The sequence below is a fragment of the Cyprinus carpio genome, chromosome A13 (genome assembly GCF_018340385.1).
Source record: "Cyprinus carpio isolate SPL01 chromosome A13, ASM1834038v1, whole genome shotgun sequence".
In the NCBI taxonomy this organism is placed as follows: Eukaryota; Metazoa; Chordata; class Actinopteri; order Cypriniformes; family Cyprinidae; genus Cyprinus; species Cyprinus carpio.
Genome location: NC_056584.1, coordinates 29,850,894 through 29,871,093, shown reverse-complemented (window position 1 = coordinate 29,871,093; position 20,200 = coordinate 29,850,894). Strand labels below are relative to the sequence as shown.

Here is a 20,200-nt window from a genome sequence, read left to right as displayed (position 1 = left end):
CACAGATAAACTTCATGTTTGGTTTTTTGCACTTTTTTGGGAATAGGAAAGAGACAGATTATCTATGCAGCTTATAACTTTTATCTTGTAAAATACCAGTGCAGCCTATCATATCTATATACGAACGTTCGAACATTCATTTTACGCGTAAAGTAGAATTCAGCATGTTTACGCGCAACTGTAAAAAACAAACAACAACAACAAAAAAAACCATCTGTTGAATCCCAGTGAAATGGTGTTGTGGGATGAGCTTCGCCCGTGAGCCCATCTCCGCCACTCCACATACGAATATGAATTTATATATTAGAGCGCGAAACCTGAATATACACGCAGATTTGAATGGTTGTGTTAATTTGCACACCAGGGCTTGACCTGGAAGTGAATATGAGTGTTTCCAGCCCCCAAAGGAGGGAAAAGACACAAAACCAACGGAGAAACCGAAATGTAAGTGTCTTTCATAGCCCCGAACAGGTTTCAGTATCAATGTAGTGTTACTATCGATATATTACCAAAAATTATTCTTATAGTAAGGGTGAGGTGTTGGAGAAAAAAAAAAAAGAATTTTAAAGAAGCGGACCCACATAAATCCGAACCCCAGTCTGCTTTCGTTGGCATTTATTGTTAGTTTTTTCTGTCGTGGTTCAGTGCAAGTTTATTGCGAGCAGTCAACGGGGCTTGTTTGGGTTTTAACATTTAGTTGCGTTTTTTAAGGCTAACGTCGTTTCTTTCTATATAGCCTATGGAAAGAAAACCAGGGACTGAATAAAAGCGGAAATTTGACATGACACACTTGAACATGTATATCCACAACATTCGATTTCATGCTATTTTTACAATCTTATTGGTTTGTGAACAGCCGTTCAACAGATTTGATGTGATATTTTATAATGTTTAGCTAATGATATGCGCATGCATGCGTTCAAAATAAGGTTTCACATAATGTTAATGCTGATTGTAACATAATAATAGGCTACCCATTATGTTAAAGTATTTGTATGTTAATATTTTGCAAATCATTATCGCCTATTAATCTGTCCCTAAGCTGCACAAATATATATATATATATATATATATATCTATATATATATATATATATATATATATATATAATATATATAACATTTTCTTTTTAAAATGTTAGATTCTAGTCGTTGTAATTATCCCAAAATAACATGCTAGTTATGCTTCATGCCTTGTTGATTAAATGTAATTATTCACATTATTGGACGTGACACCAGATGAGCGAAATGTAAGTTTGTGTGCCGCTATACTTGCTCAGTTTCTCTTTCTCCAAAATGTTATTTTCTAAAAACCAGTTTCGGCCCACCGGCCAAAGCCAAGGCTTAGCCGATTAAAGTTTGTGGTAATTAAGCTTGTTTTGCTTTTCAACAAAAATAATGTTAAACAATTCACATAGTATATTAATTTTATTTGTTTCACTCATTTTAATTTAATTTTGATTTTATTCTTCTTGATTTTAGTGTGGTGTTTTTTAAGTTGTCTACGCTCGAGGGCAGAGGAAATATTTGCGCAGTGGGGCCTAGTAGTTTTTATGTGCACCTTTACAGCTTCTCTTTTTACGGACTGGTACCGTATCATGTTCATTATTTAGGAAAGCACTAAAAACGAAGCTGGTATTTTTAATTTTTTTTTTTAGAAAGAAACGAGCGTGTACACCACAGGCTGCAGCTCTGTGTGAAATGAATAATCTGCTGTTGATTTCACCACTGGACTGCGGCCTAAAACCAATCGTAACATCCCACTAAATCTGATGCACGTCACTCTGGTGACTTTCCATAAGAAAGTTATGCCACAAATCTAATGCTGAAAACCAGGTCGCTCCAGACAAAAATAAAAAAGACTGGAGAAAATATCCCAAAAATAAAATAGGAGTTTATAATTATTGATGAGCTTTGAGGGATTATTATGCCTTGTTACGTTTTCTCGTGTCGGCATTACAGACTTTTCATCGTCTGGTTAAAATAAGACGCAGTTGTGTACATATAGGCTACTATATATATATATATATACTGTATGTTAGGCTATATGCAGTGTTGGCCAGTAACTAGTTACTGTAAATAATATTACTTTTTGCAGTAACTAGAGCAGTGTTGTGTAAAAAACTAATTAATAAGATTTCAGTAGTAAAATACCATCCTATAAAATAGCTAGTTACTTTTAATTTACTTTTGCTTGCCCTCAACCCTACTGATCTGAAAAATCCAACAATCCAATAATTCCTAGATTGATTTTCAGCAAAATTTCACTAGGCACATGAAGTCACCAGTGCATCAGGAAACGCTTGGAATAGGGATAAGCTTACATTCAGCGGATGTAAATATTGCCATTACACTGATTTGAGTCAGGAGAAACACAGATGTGTATGTTGTGGCACTACTTTACTCTGGCATTACATGGCTTGACCCACCCCACATTCCTCTGATTCTAATATAAATTATATTACTATAATTAAAAAATCTTATGAACTTATGTGATTTCTTTTGATAAAATACTTCATGAAATATAATCATAATTGGGTAACAGAGAAATTATAGCTCCACATGACAATTAATACAACACTTTTACTTAAAAGTCACTATCAATCACCATTGAGTGTTTGTAAAAACTTCTGACTGCTATCCAATGTAGATTTTGGTCAGATGATGAGGCAGAAATATAAAGTACGAACATTTTAGAAGAATTTTATGGCGGAGAAGGGGAAGATACACAATTCCAACTTCTGTGGGGTGTGAAGGAAAAGTAAGGTAACTAGTAGTTTAAACTAATTACTGTTGCCCAGAAAGTATAAGTAAAGTAATAATATTACTTTTGAAAGGAGTAACATGTAACAAGAAATAAATTACATTTTTTGGAGTAACGAGCCCAAACACTGGTTATATGTTGTGTAATATATAATTTGAAAGGATATAGATCCTATACAACAAGCCTTAAAGAAATTAGTCAATTTATACAGTTAATTGTCCATCCTCACTCTAATAGTGTAAAATCATAAAGAAAACCTCTCTTTCTGATTTGATGCACTTTAAAGTGTCCTATCAGGTAATCTAAAATAACTAACTTCATATGGTCACATTTTAAACTGACATGTTTTATTCATTTAAAAATATGATTAAATTAAATTGACTAGATTATTGCTAATATAACCCGAATCAAAAATGACTAATTTAGATTGGACAAATTAAATTAGGACTGGTAATTTTGACTTTTTCCAGTGCAGCATTTGTTGTTGCCCTTGGGTTTCTCTGAGCCTTTGGATCTGTGATCTACATCTTTCTGTATCCACAGCTCCAAGCGGTTAGTCACTCTGGCACGGGGACTCTCTCCAGCTTATTTGAGGTTTGGGGGCAAACGGACTGACTTTCTCCAGTTTCATAACCTGAAGAATCTTGCAAAGTTTAGAGGGCCTGGACCAGACTACCGGACTTACCTCAAAAACTATGAAGATGGGTTGAGGTCTGATTTGCTCGTTTTCAAATTAGGTATATTTGCGTAAATTGTTAGGATTGATATGAGAAGTTTGTGCACCTCCATGACTTGAGATCGGAAACCTTGATGGGAAAGTTTTAACCTATATTCTAGAAATACTGTTTGGAATCAAGATATTAAAGCGGTGGTCATACTATGTGAACAAACAAAAATGTGCATGTATAAACCAAAAATAAAATATATCTGAATAAAAATATTGATGCATTCATTGTTTAGTGCATGCCTGTTGAAAAGAAATGGCTTTTTAATTTACCAGACTTTTTTTTCAATAAAAAACATGGAAGAGAAAGAAATACATTTTGAGGTATCTAGTAAACATGTCCACAAATGCAAACCACATGCATGGTTACATTGCGGCTTTTATGTTGGTTAGTTTTGTCCTCTCTGATGATGGGCAGATACGCACCAAAGAACTCCAAAAGCATTCTTGCGGTTTCCATGCAGACATTTGTGCGCAGTGACCTTTCGCTCTGGACAAACAAAAGGGTTGCAAGCTGGGCCAGCCACCCAGACATGATGCTGGAACTGCAGCGGGAGAAAGCGGCTCAGATGCAACAGGTTTCTTATTGGAAAGAACAGCTCTCAACATCTACAGCGACGTCACATTAACAGGTAAGAAATTACCAGCAACATGCAGATACTGAGCTAAATACAGTGTTATAGCATTGGTTAGGCTTTTTTTTTTGCCTTAGAATTGCATCATAAATAGGTTATAACATATACACGCTCAGAAAAAAAAGATACAAAGCTGGGACTGGGGGGTGGTAGGGCCTACCCCTAAGGCACAAAAACTAAAAAGGTACATCTTTTTTGTACATTAGTTATACCTAAATGGTACACATTAGTACCTTAAAAGGTACATATTAGTATTTCTTAAAAGTACATATAAGGTACCTTTTGAAAGTGTAGATATACCCCAGTGGGACAGTGTTTGTACCTTTTTTCTGAGATTGTAGGTTTTTTTAAAAACAAACTATTAAAGTCAGTAGGGGAGCTTTAGTCTTTGTACATGGTGTGTTTATGACTGTTCTTTTGGGTGCTTTCTGTATTTATAATTGGTTTTTTTATGTTGTTTAAGAAAAAAAACTATATTGAGATGTTTTTTGTCTCATTGGATGTCCAGGATTCATAGGTTTACGCCAACAAATGCCAGTGACTTGTAATCATTTGCTGCGTGTTCCGAAACGCATAGGTTTCAATGCTGAGAAGGACAGGGAGGTCCGCGCAAACAATCAGCCAACGTCCAATAGGTTTTTATTGATCACTTTCAACAAGCGGTGTGCTTTCCCTGGTTGTAAAATCCAGTGTTTCCCCAATTTCAGATTTCATAAGTCACACAACACAGACATTGTCCCAAATGTTCAGATCAGTTTTATGGGGGAATAAAATGTTTGAAAGGCCAGAAAATCTCTGAGGACTTGGTCAGAGACCTTTGTAATACCGACGAAAATGGTCAGATCAAGGATGAAATGAAGCTGAATGATGACATATAAAACAGGCTAGTAGAAACAACAGCTGACAATGATTTCAGAAGAAATGACACTTTGTAAAAGCCACTTGCTATAGATCTGAGAAGGATAGCAGGGAGGGGGTTTTTGGCAATGCTACAATTGGAATCAGGTCAGTAGTATCTTTTCTGCGTTGTATTAAAAATGTGTTTTTGGTTGGATCAGGTGTGATATTTTTGTTGTTTGGTGATCATGCAGTGGTGATTTTTGTTGGTTGCAAAGAAACTGTTGTCGATTTTGAAACTCTGATGTTCAACACTCTGTGAAGGGAATTAAGGTATATATTTTTTGGGTTTTCTTTGACAGACCAGCTTTTTTTTTTTTTTTTTTTAGTAAAACGCCATTGTTTTGTGTGTTGTTATATTCATTGCAGGTAATCTCAATGTAAACTCAAATCACTATTCAGGTACAGTCAAACGGACCGGAGAGAGATTATTTGTTTAAAAGCAGAATTTAGTGTGGAAAGATTGTACTAAGTTTTATGTCAGGCAACTGTGTGAGTTCCAGCGCGGGGGTTTGTTTCAGGCCGCACAATTTCTTATTAAATCTATGACATATATAAGCACTCAGATGAGAGAATTGCTCCAAACTGCACGTTGGCATTTCCAAACAGGCCGAATGTTTTTCGTTTCAATCTAAACCGTGCTATCATCCCAAATTCAGCAAAAAAAAAAAAAAAACACTCTTTCTTCTTCTAACCTTCACCCTTATTGTTTTCCAAAAACATCTTTGTTACAACACATGAATGCGTTTGACAGGGCGTTGCACCCCCCCCGCTGGCTGTAAGGGGAATTTTAGGACTAAAACACATTTAGCAAAAGGAATCTCTCTCTCCGTGGATCTCAGCATGTGTGCTGTAGCAAAAACCGAATGCTGTCGTCGTGTGCATGACTGGATTGGTGAGAATTGAAGGACAGCCTGGGTGGGTGCACAGGCACAGACGGGGTCTGTTAGCAATCAGGAAGGACCCCCTGGTTGCAGTCACTGGCAGGTGGCAGGCCAGGTCACAATTGCAGTGAGATAGCCCTTGTGCCCCATCCATTTCCACTCAGCACACGGTTGGCTTTTTTGACACCTTTTCTCAATTAGAGCGCTTTTTTCAGTAATAGGTACGGAAAAAAGCCCCCCTGCCAGTTTTAAAACAAACCATGGTGTGATACAATAGCCCAAGGTCATCCTAGCTTAGGGCCTCTATCACCTCTTACAACTCGCTCGTACAGTAGTTTAGTCCAGTTTAGTTAAAGCAAAAAAAAAACCATCTGAGGGACAGGGTCGATGGTCAGGCCACTCAAAGCTCTCAAAGCTAGCTACAACCATATTTTTGCTAAGTTTCCATGCTGTTTTTATGTTCCATGATGTTGGTTGTCGTTTCACTAGCTCCTTATTTTCACTGTGTTTTCAGAAAATTCAGTTATTGAATATTGCTTTATAAAAGATTTTCATTTCCTGTATTTATGTTTGTAAGGCACCTTATTTTTTAAAACCCTGAAAAAAAAAAATAACAATGAAAAAGTGTCTAATAAAGTTTCTTTAACCATACAAAGCCTACTGCATATTACAACTATATCATAATTGATGCACAAATTTCTAAGGGCTCTAAAAATTCATCCTTCATGATCAAAGACTTTGCTCTTTAGCAAGTAACACATGGCCTTTTAGCGTTTAATTGTAAAAACTGTCCAACGGTCAGGTTTGCAGTTCTTTTGATGTAAAAATTCTTTACAGATAAGAAATAACTGTTTTTATTGTTATCCATAAATCTTTTTTTCGAAAAAACATGTTAAAATGTATCAAATATAAAACATAGTTTTTTTGGGGGGGACATTTATTTCTACAACTCAGTCATTATTATAATGCACTGCATTATGTGTTAAATTGTAAATTTTTTTTCTGATTATCATTTAATATGGGTCAGGTTTTACATGGTTAACTGATCACTGATGGGCTGCCATTCTGAGATCATTTTGAATAAGCAAATACTATTTGCTTTATCATGGCTCACTGCAGATGAAGCATTTGTTATTTTCAGCAAAAAAAAAAAAAAAAAAAAAAAAAAGGGTTACTTTTGCATGAGATATCAAGTAGCCATATCTTTCCACGTGCAAACAGAAACTACTTTTAATGTTTTAGGTTTTAAAGTTTTGCTCTAGGTACACAAAATGGTTCATTATAGCAGTTTTGCTGATTTCCATGACACTAAGCAAGTGAATAATTTTCTAAAATATTATGCAGAAAAGAAAAGACCAGTTGCATTTCATTATGCACATAGATATAAAAGATTAAAATTAAGTATTCAAAATGACATTTTATTAATTTTAGTAGAAATCTACAAAAATTATTCATTTTGCAAATATTAGGTGGTTACATTAGGATGATGCCATCCATTTTCTGATTACATTTTAAATGGTGAAAATTATATAATCTACATAATGAGAGTTTTTATTGTTAACAAAAACATAAAGAAAACAATAACATTGAATATCACAGCTTTCAACGGTTGAAATTAAAATAACCTACAGCATATACCAAAGATAGCATATACGTACAGGCTAAATTGTTTTTGCCAGAAAATTGAATACTTACGATGGGTTGGGTATGTAAAACCAACCCAAACCAGAATGTTTTTATGAAATATCAATTGCATGCATTATTGAATTGACAAGTAATGGGCCAGTGTGAAAACAGTCACCTTTAAAGACTGAATTGCATGTTCTTATTTGGACATTGTTAACCATTAAATTTCATCAGCGTGTGGGGTAGTGTATTTCCAGTTGCTGATGGAGGTGAAGATTTGTGAATATCACAGCAAATTCATAACCCCACTATAGAAATGAATATATAATTCAGTTCTTACAAGCCAAGGGGGGGGGGACATATTAAGAATGATAAATATACCACAAGTACACCTCTCTAAATGACTTATTGCTCGCTTTGTGCGTATCCCGTTCCTGAAATACTACTCTCTTCCACATGCATTGAGTAAAGTGTCAACTGATATGTAGCTAAATGCGGTAAAGGTAAATTCCATTGTGTGCTCAGAAGCTCAGATGTAGAAGGGCTTTATAGTTGTCATCGTGCGATTCTTAGCGTGTCTGAGGTCTGGTACACTTTAGATCTGTGAACTGGTCTATGCCAGACTCTCAGGAGAGCAGCATTTCATCATCAAATAACTGTCCCTTTTTTAAATCGCATGAATGTTCTCGCTTATGTTTTCTCTGCTCTTAAAACATTTCTCTTCAACGTCCCACTTTTTACAAAGGGGGGCACAACTTAGGGAGTCTGTCTGGGCGATTTGCTAGCATGTGTTTGCAGCCAAGCATAAAATATATCCAAAGCTAATTTTTCCTGCCCGTTTGCTCAAAGACAAATGACAGGGAAAGTTGTCCCAGCGAGGGGCAGGGTTGGAGTATTAGCTAGCTGAGACGGTTAGCCTTTAGCCTCTCGCCTCTCATGTTCTTTCGTTGACAGGCATCCTCAAAAAATAGTCATTAAAAAAAAGTAAGGAAATGTCGTGATATGGGCAGAGGTGGGGGGGAAAACTCCCGTTAAATCGTTCCGTCTTAAAAATAAACGCTTAGATTTGAAAACAAAAATGAGGAGTGCTTTTGACCAGATGCCAGTCTGGAAATGATCGATGGTGCTGGCCTTTCACAACACTTTGCGTCATTTGTTTTTTCCCCCTCCACCAAGTTTGTGGTAACATGCCCATTGTTACTCAGAATTGCTTTTTGGCTCATTGAGACCAATTTTTGTCCACAGGTTGAAAATGTTTTGCTCCATAGTTGGGCGTTTATTTCAGTGTAAAACGATTTGCTGGAGTATTTTGATGAAATACCGCATGGCGCAGAATTTTCATTTTGCCAGTCATCGAATAGTCTTTCCTGTCTTCTTCGCATGTCTTTCTTGTGCTTAAAAGCGCTTTGAAACAAAAAGAGTTTTCTATCTCTCCCTCTCACACCCCCCAGCAGCAGTGAAAACACATCATGTTGCACTCAACACCCAACACAGTGAGTGCACGTATAAATAGTGTGCTAATGATAGATCTGAGTCTCTGGACAGATGTTTTATGCCTGTGAGAAGGAAAAAATACATGATTTTTTTGTCTATACTAGCTGAAACATTAAGCAGATACTCACACACATGCTCAAATATTCTCCAGGAGAGGTTAAGAGAGAGGGATATATCTGTTAAGGCCATACAAATAGCACTCGTGAAGCACAGAGATACTTGATTCACAATTAGATAGATGAATTTGTTTCTTCTTCTTCATCAGAAAAAGGATTTAGGATTTAAGAAACTTACATCACTTTGCTCTCCACTGGATCCTCTGCCGTGTGAATGGGTTGCCGTCAGAATGAGAAAGAATCCAAACAGATAAAAAACAAATCACAATTATCCACAAGTAATCCATGCGACATAAATCATGTCAATTAACATGTGAAAAAAACTATATGTAAGAAATGTGGAAAAAACTGCTGTAATTAAAGCAAACAAATCATAAATTTTAAGGAATTTTAAACTTCTAACTAAACAGGTTTCATAAATATATATAATGCTTAATGCTTTCTCCAGTGAAAAAGGTGCCCATTCTTCTCCTGTTGTCCTCTCCTCACACATCAAAATCCACTGCGGACACATTTTTGTTTAGTAACTGTTTTGGTTCTGTTTTTTTGCCTGTTCTTCTGGCCGTATAAACCAGAGCCTTAATCTGAACATATTTCTCCTCCTGATTCAGGACGAGGGGACTACTTTTTCACTGGGAGAATTATGGATAGAGGACTACGTTATTTTAGCTAGAAGCAACACGAGTTTTTGAAGTTCTTACAAAAACAACATCTTGATGGATTTGTTATTACAAACACACACCAAACGAGCTTTTTCACTGTATTTCACGGTAATTAACAGACTGGAGCGTGTGGATAACTTGTGGATTATTTTTGATGTTTTTTTATCAGCTGTTTTGGACTCCTCATTTTTCTGACGGCCAACCATTCATCCCACCTGGCAGAGGAACTCTATGAGTTATTGGTGATGTAATTGCTAAATATCTACAAAATCTGTTCTGCTGAAGAAACAAAACTCATCTCGGATGGCCTGAGGGTTGAGTAAAGTTTCAGCAATTCATAAATTTTTGGGTGAACTAATTCCTAATTAAACATTTAAATTCAAACAAAACCATATAATAATTTAATAAACCATATGATTATTTAAATTAACTAAAAATCTCTTTGCAGGTTACTAGCATATAGCACCAAGCACACCATGTGTATGTGCTAATTAGCAAAAATTTCCATCATTGCTCTTAAGTGTCCCACAGCCATTGCTTTTTAAGTAAAGCAAAACATAATCGTTTCCATCTTGGATTTGTTTTCACTGAGCTTGTTATGTTTTTATGGGATTCTTTCTGTCTCCTCCCAAAGAAATTGCTGACTACTTTTTGGAGCAGCCTTCAAGTCTGTTTAAAAGCATTAAAGTTTGCTATCAAAACAAAAAAATTATAAATTATTATTGTTTTATTATTTTTAGTTTTTACAACCAGAGAGAGAGAGAGAGAGAGAGAGATTGGCCAAAATATGACATGAACATTTACAATCTCAGTGTGTGGCATGAGTGACACAGAACTGTAATACATGAGACACTAATACATATTACAGACTCTTCTGAAGGTTTCCACATTGCCCATACTCACTCAGGTCTTCTCTAAAATGACCATAAAAACACCAACAACTGAACTGGAAAAAATAAAATGTGCCACAACAGAAGGTTATTATAACGAGAGTGAGCTCTAGACATCTCGTAAATGTAACAAGAAACTTTCCAGGCCTGCATGTGACTCAGGACCGCGCTATATATTGCTGTTCAATTTGCCAAATGAAGTGAATTAAACTAGCCTTTTAAATGAATTTGCAAGTAGAAACAGATAATGCAGCATATTTTACAATTTTCAAAATAATGAAAATAAACTGTGACCAAATGTTAAGAGAAAACAGATGTTTACAATGCTTGGAAGGAGTCAAAATTCTCCCTGCTGGGTACACAAACGCAGTCTAATAATGATGCTAGCGTCAAAATTATTAAATGTGTTTTAGAGTTTAAATCAGATCTTAAGTGTGAAATGATGGATGGCCGAGTTTCAGATCTTAAATGCCCTGAAAATGAAAAATGAATTAAACTTATCATAACATTCATATGGTTCAGTGTGGGTCATTTAATTGCAGCCAAACGCGCAGTGTTTTTGGTAGTGATTGAATATGTTTTTTTTGGATTTTACAAACTAGAATCACAGAAGTGACCTGCTAATAAACTCTGTTATGTTTTGTCAGATAAGATAGTCTGTATAATACTGTGGTGATAGAATTTGCTGAGATGTTGGTGATCAAAGGCCGATATATTTAATTTGACCATACCTAAAATAATTGCACATGTATGATGCTTTACTGTTGCCACGTTTACTTTGGAAGCATAATAAAGCATAACCTCGGTAGCTACTGTGATCACCAACATAGGCTGGAGTATTATAATTTTATTCAAAGTCTGTTTTCTGAAATAAAGGTCAGCCATCCAAGAGATTTTGTTTTAGTTTTCATGGTGGAGATAATATTTCTACAGTTGTAGCCAAATTCTGAAGCCAGGACTTTGTGGGACACTGGATAGGCCACATTTTACAACACTTTTGCATCCAGCAGTTCGCCTTTAGTTGCAAAATCTAGGAAATTAAAGTGACCATGATGCTACATAAAATCTTCGGCTGCTTTCGCGTGGTTTCCAAGCTACCCACACAGTGTGGGGACAGATGTCCTCTGCTCTGGCCTCACCATGCAACCAAAAAAAAGACGCAAATATTAATCCAAGATAAGCCCAACCAAGGAGTTTGCCCCTTTCCTGTGATTGTTACTAAAGCCATAAGCTTTTACTCCTCTGTGAAGTTTCCTTTTCATTTGATTCATTCATTTGATAGTGCCGTTTTAACATGAGAGTCTACAAGATCACCACGCATTGTGCATGTAGTTTGAGGGGGCACTGGTGTGCATTCAGCAGCTGGCCGGTAGTTTTAATGAGGGAGGGTCTCCACCGCCTTCAGGGTGGAGGGATGCGTGGCAGGTAGATACATTAACCCGCTGCGATTCCCAGGGGAAGAGACCTATTCTGCTTTTATTACCAGGATGCAGATGTGTGGGAGCTGAAGCATTTACCGCGGAACGGGCCAGGCAAAACCCACCGGGTTAACTGGGTGGTAACCGCTCCAACAACACGTACATTTCATTTCAAACTGACGATCTGCATGACATAAAACCTTTAGTTAAATCAATAAAGAATGTAATGTGCAAATGAAATACTTTAACAAATCGCGCTGTACAACAATTGCAAAATCTCAATGGGCTTCATCGTCATGAAACACACAGCCAGAGCAAATGGCCTGTGCAAGATCGCTTGCAAAACCATTGCAATTGCAACTGGCAAATTTGCTGAATTTAATTCCAGTTTGCTTTAATGATGTTTTTGCAAATAAAGATTTCGTTCTTGCTTGTGTTTCAAGGTGATCTGAGGCCAACAGGATTTCTTCCTCACTGCACATGGACAAAATGCACCCATATGTTTTGTTCTTACACAGAGCATTTACTGTATTGTAATATTATTTTTTTTCTCATTTCAAGTTCCAAATATTATTTAATCGTTGCCAATTATCAACCTCCAGAAACTGTATTACTTATGGAACGTCGATTAAATAATCTTGAATATTAAATAAATCTCTGTGTAAAACCAAAAACTTAATGGCGTTTTACGGTGTGTACTTTAATTGTGTTCAACAACCAATTTTTCCTTTCTGCACTTCATTTCATCGTTCCAACAGCATACGTCCTTCACATACTTACAGACTTGTAGCATTTCCCTAATTTAGGCTGTCAGTGGATATTGCTCACATGAGCATTGCCTCAGAGCACGATTATATTCACTGTTTTTTAAAGAATTAGCATTGTTGGACATTTTTGTTAATAGCTTGACATCACCAAACTAGACCTGAAGGAAGGTGATTGTTGTGGCAGCTTGGAATTATGTGAGGTGAAATCTGTGTTTATATTAATTGCTTGCCGGTTGATTTTCACCTGGCAGCTTCCGTTCAGGTTAAAAAAACCTCCCCAGCCGGTTGGACGTTGATTTAACTAGTTTTTAATGTTCCAAGGACCCATCTGGCTGCATCACAAGTTCCACCCTGCATGGCTGAACTTTCTCTAGGAGAATTGCATATGTATTTAAGTCGGGGTTGTGTTGTGGTGCCATGCCGAATTAAAAGACCCGACTGACAGGGCCATTTAAAATTTAAGTTCAATTATGTGAGACTGAACGAATTGTAATATGAATTTGAAAAATGGAGAAAGGTTTGTTTTTTTAAACAAGTTGCGATATACACAGCATATTGAGTATTTACCATTTTGCACAGGTAAACGCAACATTTATTGCTTTTTATTTAGGCCAAACATCTATTGTAATATTATTAAACCCTTAATATTTAATATAACAATCAATCATCATAAAAAATGTACAACAATATACAAATATCATTATATACCTATACTATCTATCTATATATACTATATATTCGATATATATATATTAATTATATAATATAGTTCATATATAAAATATACAACTATCAGACCATATTTTCTTTTTAACACATAAGTTTATTCTCATTAACCTTTTTTAAAAATAAATAAATAAAATAAATACAACTGTGAAACTTCTGTTAATTAAACGTAAATTAAATACAACAAGACTCTTGATTGTGTGATAATTGCTTACAGTATAAGAAAATCTGAAAATAATGTTGTGTGTATTTTTGGAACACTGAATGGCAACATTTTAATGTTTTTGTGACACTCAGTATTGAACTTAGATTAGAGATGTATATTTCTAATCTGGACAAAATGTATTTTAACATATAACCATAAAAATGTTTGATTTATTGGCATAATTAGTCAAAATTGTAGGATTTATTAGCATTTGAATTGATTTGGTTGCAAACATACTGTAAATGCTTTTATAAATGAGTATCGAATTGTTGAATTTCTCTTTCTTCCTGTTTGGCAACAAGTGGATCCAATTCATGAATAGAAAGAGAGACGAAAATTTTTGTAACCTCTGACCTTTCTGATTGAAAAGTATAAGGCTGTTTAGCTCACTTAAATGAGAAAAATGAGATTCCTAATATTTTACAACACTGTAAATGAGTTTATTCATTTTGTTGCAAATTCCTTTAATTTTGCTATTGCATTTTCAGAAATAGGATAGGATGGTAGTGGATTGTATTCTGCTTAAAGATGTGGATCCACTACAGGTCATATGTGGCAGTGGAAAGTAAATGTATGACAGTAAATGCTATTTTCATATCTGGCTGCTCACAGTCTGGCTGCTGGCTCTGTCCTCCTCACAAGTCACACGTGGTTCTCGTGATGTTTCAGATGCAGGAGGAGATTTGTGGCTCATGAACGTCTCATCTTATTTTGTGTTCTCACTCCAACGTGTATCCGGTTAACTCTTTTCCTTCTAGAGTATTTTTTTCAATAGCACAGGCTGTGAACTCATCCTGGATCGGTTCAGAATACAACTGCGCGAACAGAGACCCCAAGCTGCAGTTGGGTCTGCTGCAGAACATTATTAAACACTGCCCTAAAGTATATGTGAATTATGCGAGGAGCTGCTAGATTCGAGATTTTACCGACCACTATTACAGCGGGGGCCAATAGGGGGGGGGGGCCTGTAAGAGGGTATATTCATTGTTCACTGTTCTTTGTCAGTAGCTGTTCTGCTCCTGCACTACCGGCTCAGGGATCATTAATCTAATTGGTCGATAGCTCTTCTGGCTGAGGTCATATTGATTATAATTCCTCACGTGGTAATCTTTTGTCCAAGATCAATAACAAGGGCCAGATCCCTCAACGATGGTTTTGTCTAGACCAGTACATCACAACATAACATGATCAAAAACTCCAAACCGTATTGCCTAAGAATACAATTCCGCTGGTTATTGCTTTTCTCAGTAGGGAACGAAGTTTTCTTGCCTGAATCAGGAGAGAATATGCACAGAATCAAGCACTTTTTTTTTACAAGCGAAAAAAGTCCCACAACCCCTTCATACAACAAATATCCATCCGTTGGATTTTGATTGTGAGAATGACAACTGCTTTTCGCTGGCTCGCCATTTATTCTTAAAAACAACCGACTCGGAGCAGGGTTGATGTCATCTTCTGCAAAACATGATTAATTCTGCCCTCTAAGTACATAAGAGCTTTGCTTAATAGAACACCTTTGTAAAATAATTGTTTACAAAGCAGTTTACATCCAATAAGTGCAATGTGTTTTGTGTGACTTTTGGTAGTCTGTGTCTGGCCATCACAGTGGTAATATTTTTTTCCCGACTAGCGTTTTGGCATATTTTGGTTTTGCCGTATGGCATGAATGAGTGGAACTGTAAGTGCGGTTCTAAGAACTGCAGCTCACGCTTCAACCCTAGTGTTGCCAAGGCCAAATGAGGTCATTGCACAATATTCTTGCTACTATACCATTGATAAGAATATATGGGAAGGGTCATCCGTCCAAAAAACTTTTGCCAAAAAAGTTTTGCGCTTCTTGATGCTCCTTATATATAGTTTTCTCATAGAGTGTAATGCCAAGTGTATGTTGTGGAACATCTTCCTAACTTGACAAATAATGTTGTATACATTGTATGCAACGTAGAACGCAGTGGATTCTATTTTGACGTGAAAGCAGACAAGAAGAAATAACATTAAATTCAGTTGCACGTCTCCAAGTTCGCCTTCTCCCCATTCCTGCCCCCAGCTAGTTGTTTATTTTGTAAATCCAAGAATTTTTGCCAGAAGCCTGAATATTGACATGTTGAATGCAGAACTATTTGCTGCCTCAGCCTAACCAGTAGCAAACACGAATTGTGCATTTGTTGTGTGTGTGGGTTAAGGAGAGTGTTTTTTTGGTTTTGTTTGTCCATACATGATTTGGAAGAAACGCTAGCTTTTGAACAGCATGCCCAATATTTTTATATCTCTCATATATTATGACTACCGCTAACAATCTCAAATTACTAAAAACAAAAAAAACCAAACACTTTATTGATTGCATTTCATCCCATTTTGGTGCAGTGGAATTTTAAGAAGACATGACAATTCTGTCATATTGTACTCCTCTTCATGCTTTATGACTGTCATCAAAGTTTAATGACTTAATTTATTTAATGGAACACAAGAAAAAACTGTTTTAAGCTGAATGCCCAGGCAACTCTTTTCCATAAAAAAGAAAGTGAACTGGTTGACCACAATTCCATTCATTTCAATTCAGTTGATTTGTATAGCCGCTTGTTTCCGATACAGATCATTGCAAATCAACTTTACAGAAAATTAAGTTTCCTACAATTTTTGAGTAGTAGCTTATCCGTCGGTGACTGTCAGTTTATGTGCATATCGTCCGAAATTGCAGAAAACTCTAATAGAAGACTTAAACAAACAGACGTTTAACACTATAATAACATCAATTATGCAATCAAACGTATAAGCAAAATGTGGTAGTTCTGTAATGTTGACGCTGGGTTAGCATCATCCTGAGGTCCTCTGTAGCGGGGTTGGTCATAATCTCTTCTCAGGTGGTTCTGGATCCAGACTGGAGCTTCGTGTGAAAGCCTAGTTTACCACGGGATGTACATACCCCGGGGCAAAAACAGAGCAACAATAGAGACAATAATTAGCGTAGCTGCTGTTCCAGCCAAGTAAACTGTCATTGTCAACCACAACTGTCATTGTATGGAAAACTTAGCTTTGTACAATCCTGTTCCAACAGAATAAAGAAGTCCTACAGGGTTTTGAACAGCCCAGGGGCGTCGGACTGGGGGTAAAACCCAGTACTGATTAACCAGGGCCCCAAAGGAAGAGAGGGCCCTTGAAAACTCTTGGAATATATTTTATTTTTACCTGGAAAATATTTTCAAGGGGGGGAGGGTTTTGGGGGGGTGTGGACCAAACCACATGGGGCCCATCAGACTACCTGCCTCATGCAATATGACTCCCTCGGGATCCTTGTGAGCAACGCCCCCTTGTGTAACAGCTAAAAGGTGAGTAAGTCTAAACAAAACTTTTTTGGTCGGTACGGAACAATCATATGAAATACCTGGACGCGAAGTAAGCCCCATGAAACCCGCTTCTGCGAGCCTGCACACGTAGAACCTTTGGGTAACGCGGCCCAGATCTTTCACTCACTTTGTCAGATGTTTTTTGATTGGCTGGTCTGTTATCTTGTTTTCCTTCTCTCACGATGACACTGTTTAGGAAACGCTGACAATCTATCAAGCTTTGAATTGAATTCAACTGAACGGATGAAAACCAAAATATGTTGATAAATGTCAGCACTGCAATAACAGTGCTAAGACCGCAGTGAGGTTTTTGATGAAACCGCGTGTGAAAGAAAGCCATAGTTTCTGCAAGGAATTTTATAAGTCCATAAACATTTAATGAATTTGCTCTGGTCCCTACGGGAAACATGGTAGGAAAGTAGAATTGAGTTTTCTGTAAGCAGACTGTAGTGCTTTAAACCAGCCCTTCAGTCAGAGGTGGCTAAACCAGAAACCCCTCTGCTTTGCTTTTGTTCACTTAAACTTGAGTGACAAGACCTGAACGGCGTCTAAGCAAACGTCAGATGGCGACACCACTACATGGTCCACGGCATAAAGGTCAACAGAGCACCTCTACTGTCTGCTGGTGCCCCATAGCCCCTTAGAGTGCTAAACATTTTAATAATGGTAACATCAGTGTCACCAGTGTAACCAAACCCCTTGCTCTATATATGAAGTGTGATTTCTAGATTAAAAAAAATAAGAAATAATAATGTCTTGTATATACAGTGGTATTGTGCAATATTATCATAATATACAGCCTTGTTAAAATTGAAACACTAAGACTTGCAGAGAATTTGACAAATGTTTGTTAATTATTTCAGGTTTTTAGATTAATTTGAATGCACAGGATTTATATTTAACACGATTTTGATTTTATACAACTTGGCAGATTGCTTTTATCTACAAGTGGCTTACTTAGAGCATTCAATGGTAACACTTTACATTCCAAGCTTTCCTTGGGATTGAAACCCAATGAGTTTTCTGTTAGCTTATTTTTTTTTATAACAGTTGTTAAAGTCTCAGTGGGAAGGTTTCCGTACACTCCTGCCTTATGACCCACTTGACAGTTAGTTTTTAGAGGTGGCAATTAGGGGTGGATCTTAATGCGTTTTTTTCTAAAATCACACTGTGTGGAATTCATACAAAATCAGCCACTCGGCGCATAAAACATTCCCGTGTTTTTTTGATGAGATCTGGGTTGACATGGTATCTGTCCAATGTGGTATATGTATGTTTTGAATACAATTGGAATACAAAGAATAACTTGTTAATAAAACTAGTTGTTTTTGAAGCTTAAGCAGATGTTTTACACTTGTGCAGTAAGGTCAGAGTCGAGCGGATGTCTGTTTTCAATGTCGCTGACATTGTTGACTGACTAGGTAAGCGTGATCGGTCTTACTTTGAAGAATTTTGTACAATGGAACCCCAAGACTAGAATGTTTTGGGCACTGGCTTGTATACTTTGGAAGCGTATGTATTGAGGTAAACATGCGTGGCAAAATGCTCTGCTGTTCTTTTTCAGAGGGCATCTGGGTGGCTAACATGCGATGCATTACCTAAGTCGATTCCAGCGCTGTCAGACACGGGTTACTACAATACCTAACCTCTCGTTTACGTCTTCAACCTCTGATGCAGTGTTTAGGCCACGCGTACTGAACTATAGCACTGCGGGGCCTTATCTATGAAGGAGTCACTATGTGTAACTCCTCATTTTAACCATGTCCCACATATGTGGAGGAATAATCCGAGGAAAACTGAGTTCCATATTTGGTAATGGTGCAGGTGGTTTGGCTGTTTTTGCTCGATGGTGAATTTGTTGTTTTTGACGTTTTTTATTTTTACTTTATTCCTTTTACTTTTCCTTTATTTTTATTTGTTATACTGTTGATGTCCCATTACTGTCACGTTCAATCAATGTTCATTGGCATGCATGCTAAATAAAAGTTTTTGTCTTTTTGTGCTCTTGTTCACTAAAATTAATTACATAAATTAAAATTCACTATACACCCCCATTTTACTACTGTGCATTTTAACTAATGCATTTTAACTAACCTTTTTGATTTCAGATGGCACATAACAAAAACATACTGTCACTTGTCATTTATCTATGCTGACTCCAAACTGAATTGACCTGACGCTGACAGTGAAAACGTCCTGGCACCATACCACTAACCTTGGGCTCTCCATTTCTGTGAAAGAAAGCAAGCACCTCTTCATATACGAGGCAAACAATCATTTCCCATCTTTTTTGGGCATGGAAGATTGGATTGAAATTATATCTTTCCCTTGAACGTAGGTTTCCAGTATTTCCATCCACCACGACTCTTTGTTCTTAGACCATAGAGCTGTTTTTAAAATGATTTCCTTGCCATTTTAGGGAAGTTTGTCATCTAGTATTGGTGTAATCTTCACGCTTCAGGCTCGCGGTAGTGCCCTTCTGCCTCATCTTCTTTCGCATCAATCAGATGGTTTTTATTTTGAAGGAGGAACCAAAGTCAGGTAACTTGGACCGTACTTGTTTTTTTTCTTCCCCTCAACTCTATAACCACTCACATTAATTTACAAGCGCTTACCTTCCAAGACGATGATTTACGGCTCAAAGCCGATTCATTGAAACATCCTGTCAATTAGAAGCATGAAAACACACAACCAAACATGTCACAGTGGTTCCTTTTTTTGTAAGAGTGACTTAGGCCTGTAAAGGAATTACGTGTTCCCGTAGTTCTGATCGATCTGAAAGACCGAAGGCTGGTGTGTATTTTTGTGATCTGTATGTTTTTCTGTGAAGGATGGGCGGCACTGATTTCTGTTGTCTGAGGAAGGAACTCCTTTGAAGAGTGTGCTGTAAAGCAGCTCAAGGGGTGCCTCACCCGTCTTATCTGCACTGTCCCTCTTTAAGTGATCGTTACAGTGTATTACAGCATTAGTAAGTAAATAGGATCATTTCAGCAGGTATGTGAAGGAGCGACTAAGTCCTGAGATTGAGAATGTCCAGTAAAAAAATTAA

At 36.9% G+C, this 20,200-nt stretch overlaps 1 pseudogene; it reads left to right on the top strand.

The window, feature by feature from the left end:
• The window catches only part of LOC122147320, a 65,281-nt pseudogene that overhangs the window by 5,627 nt on the left and 39,454 nt on the right, over nt 1-20,200 (top strand).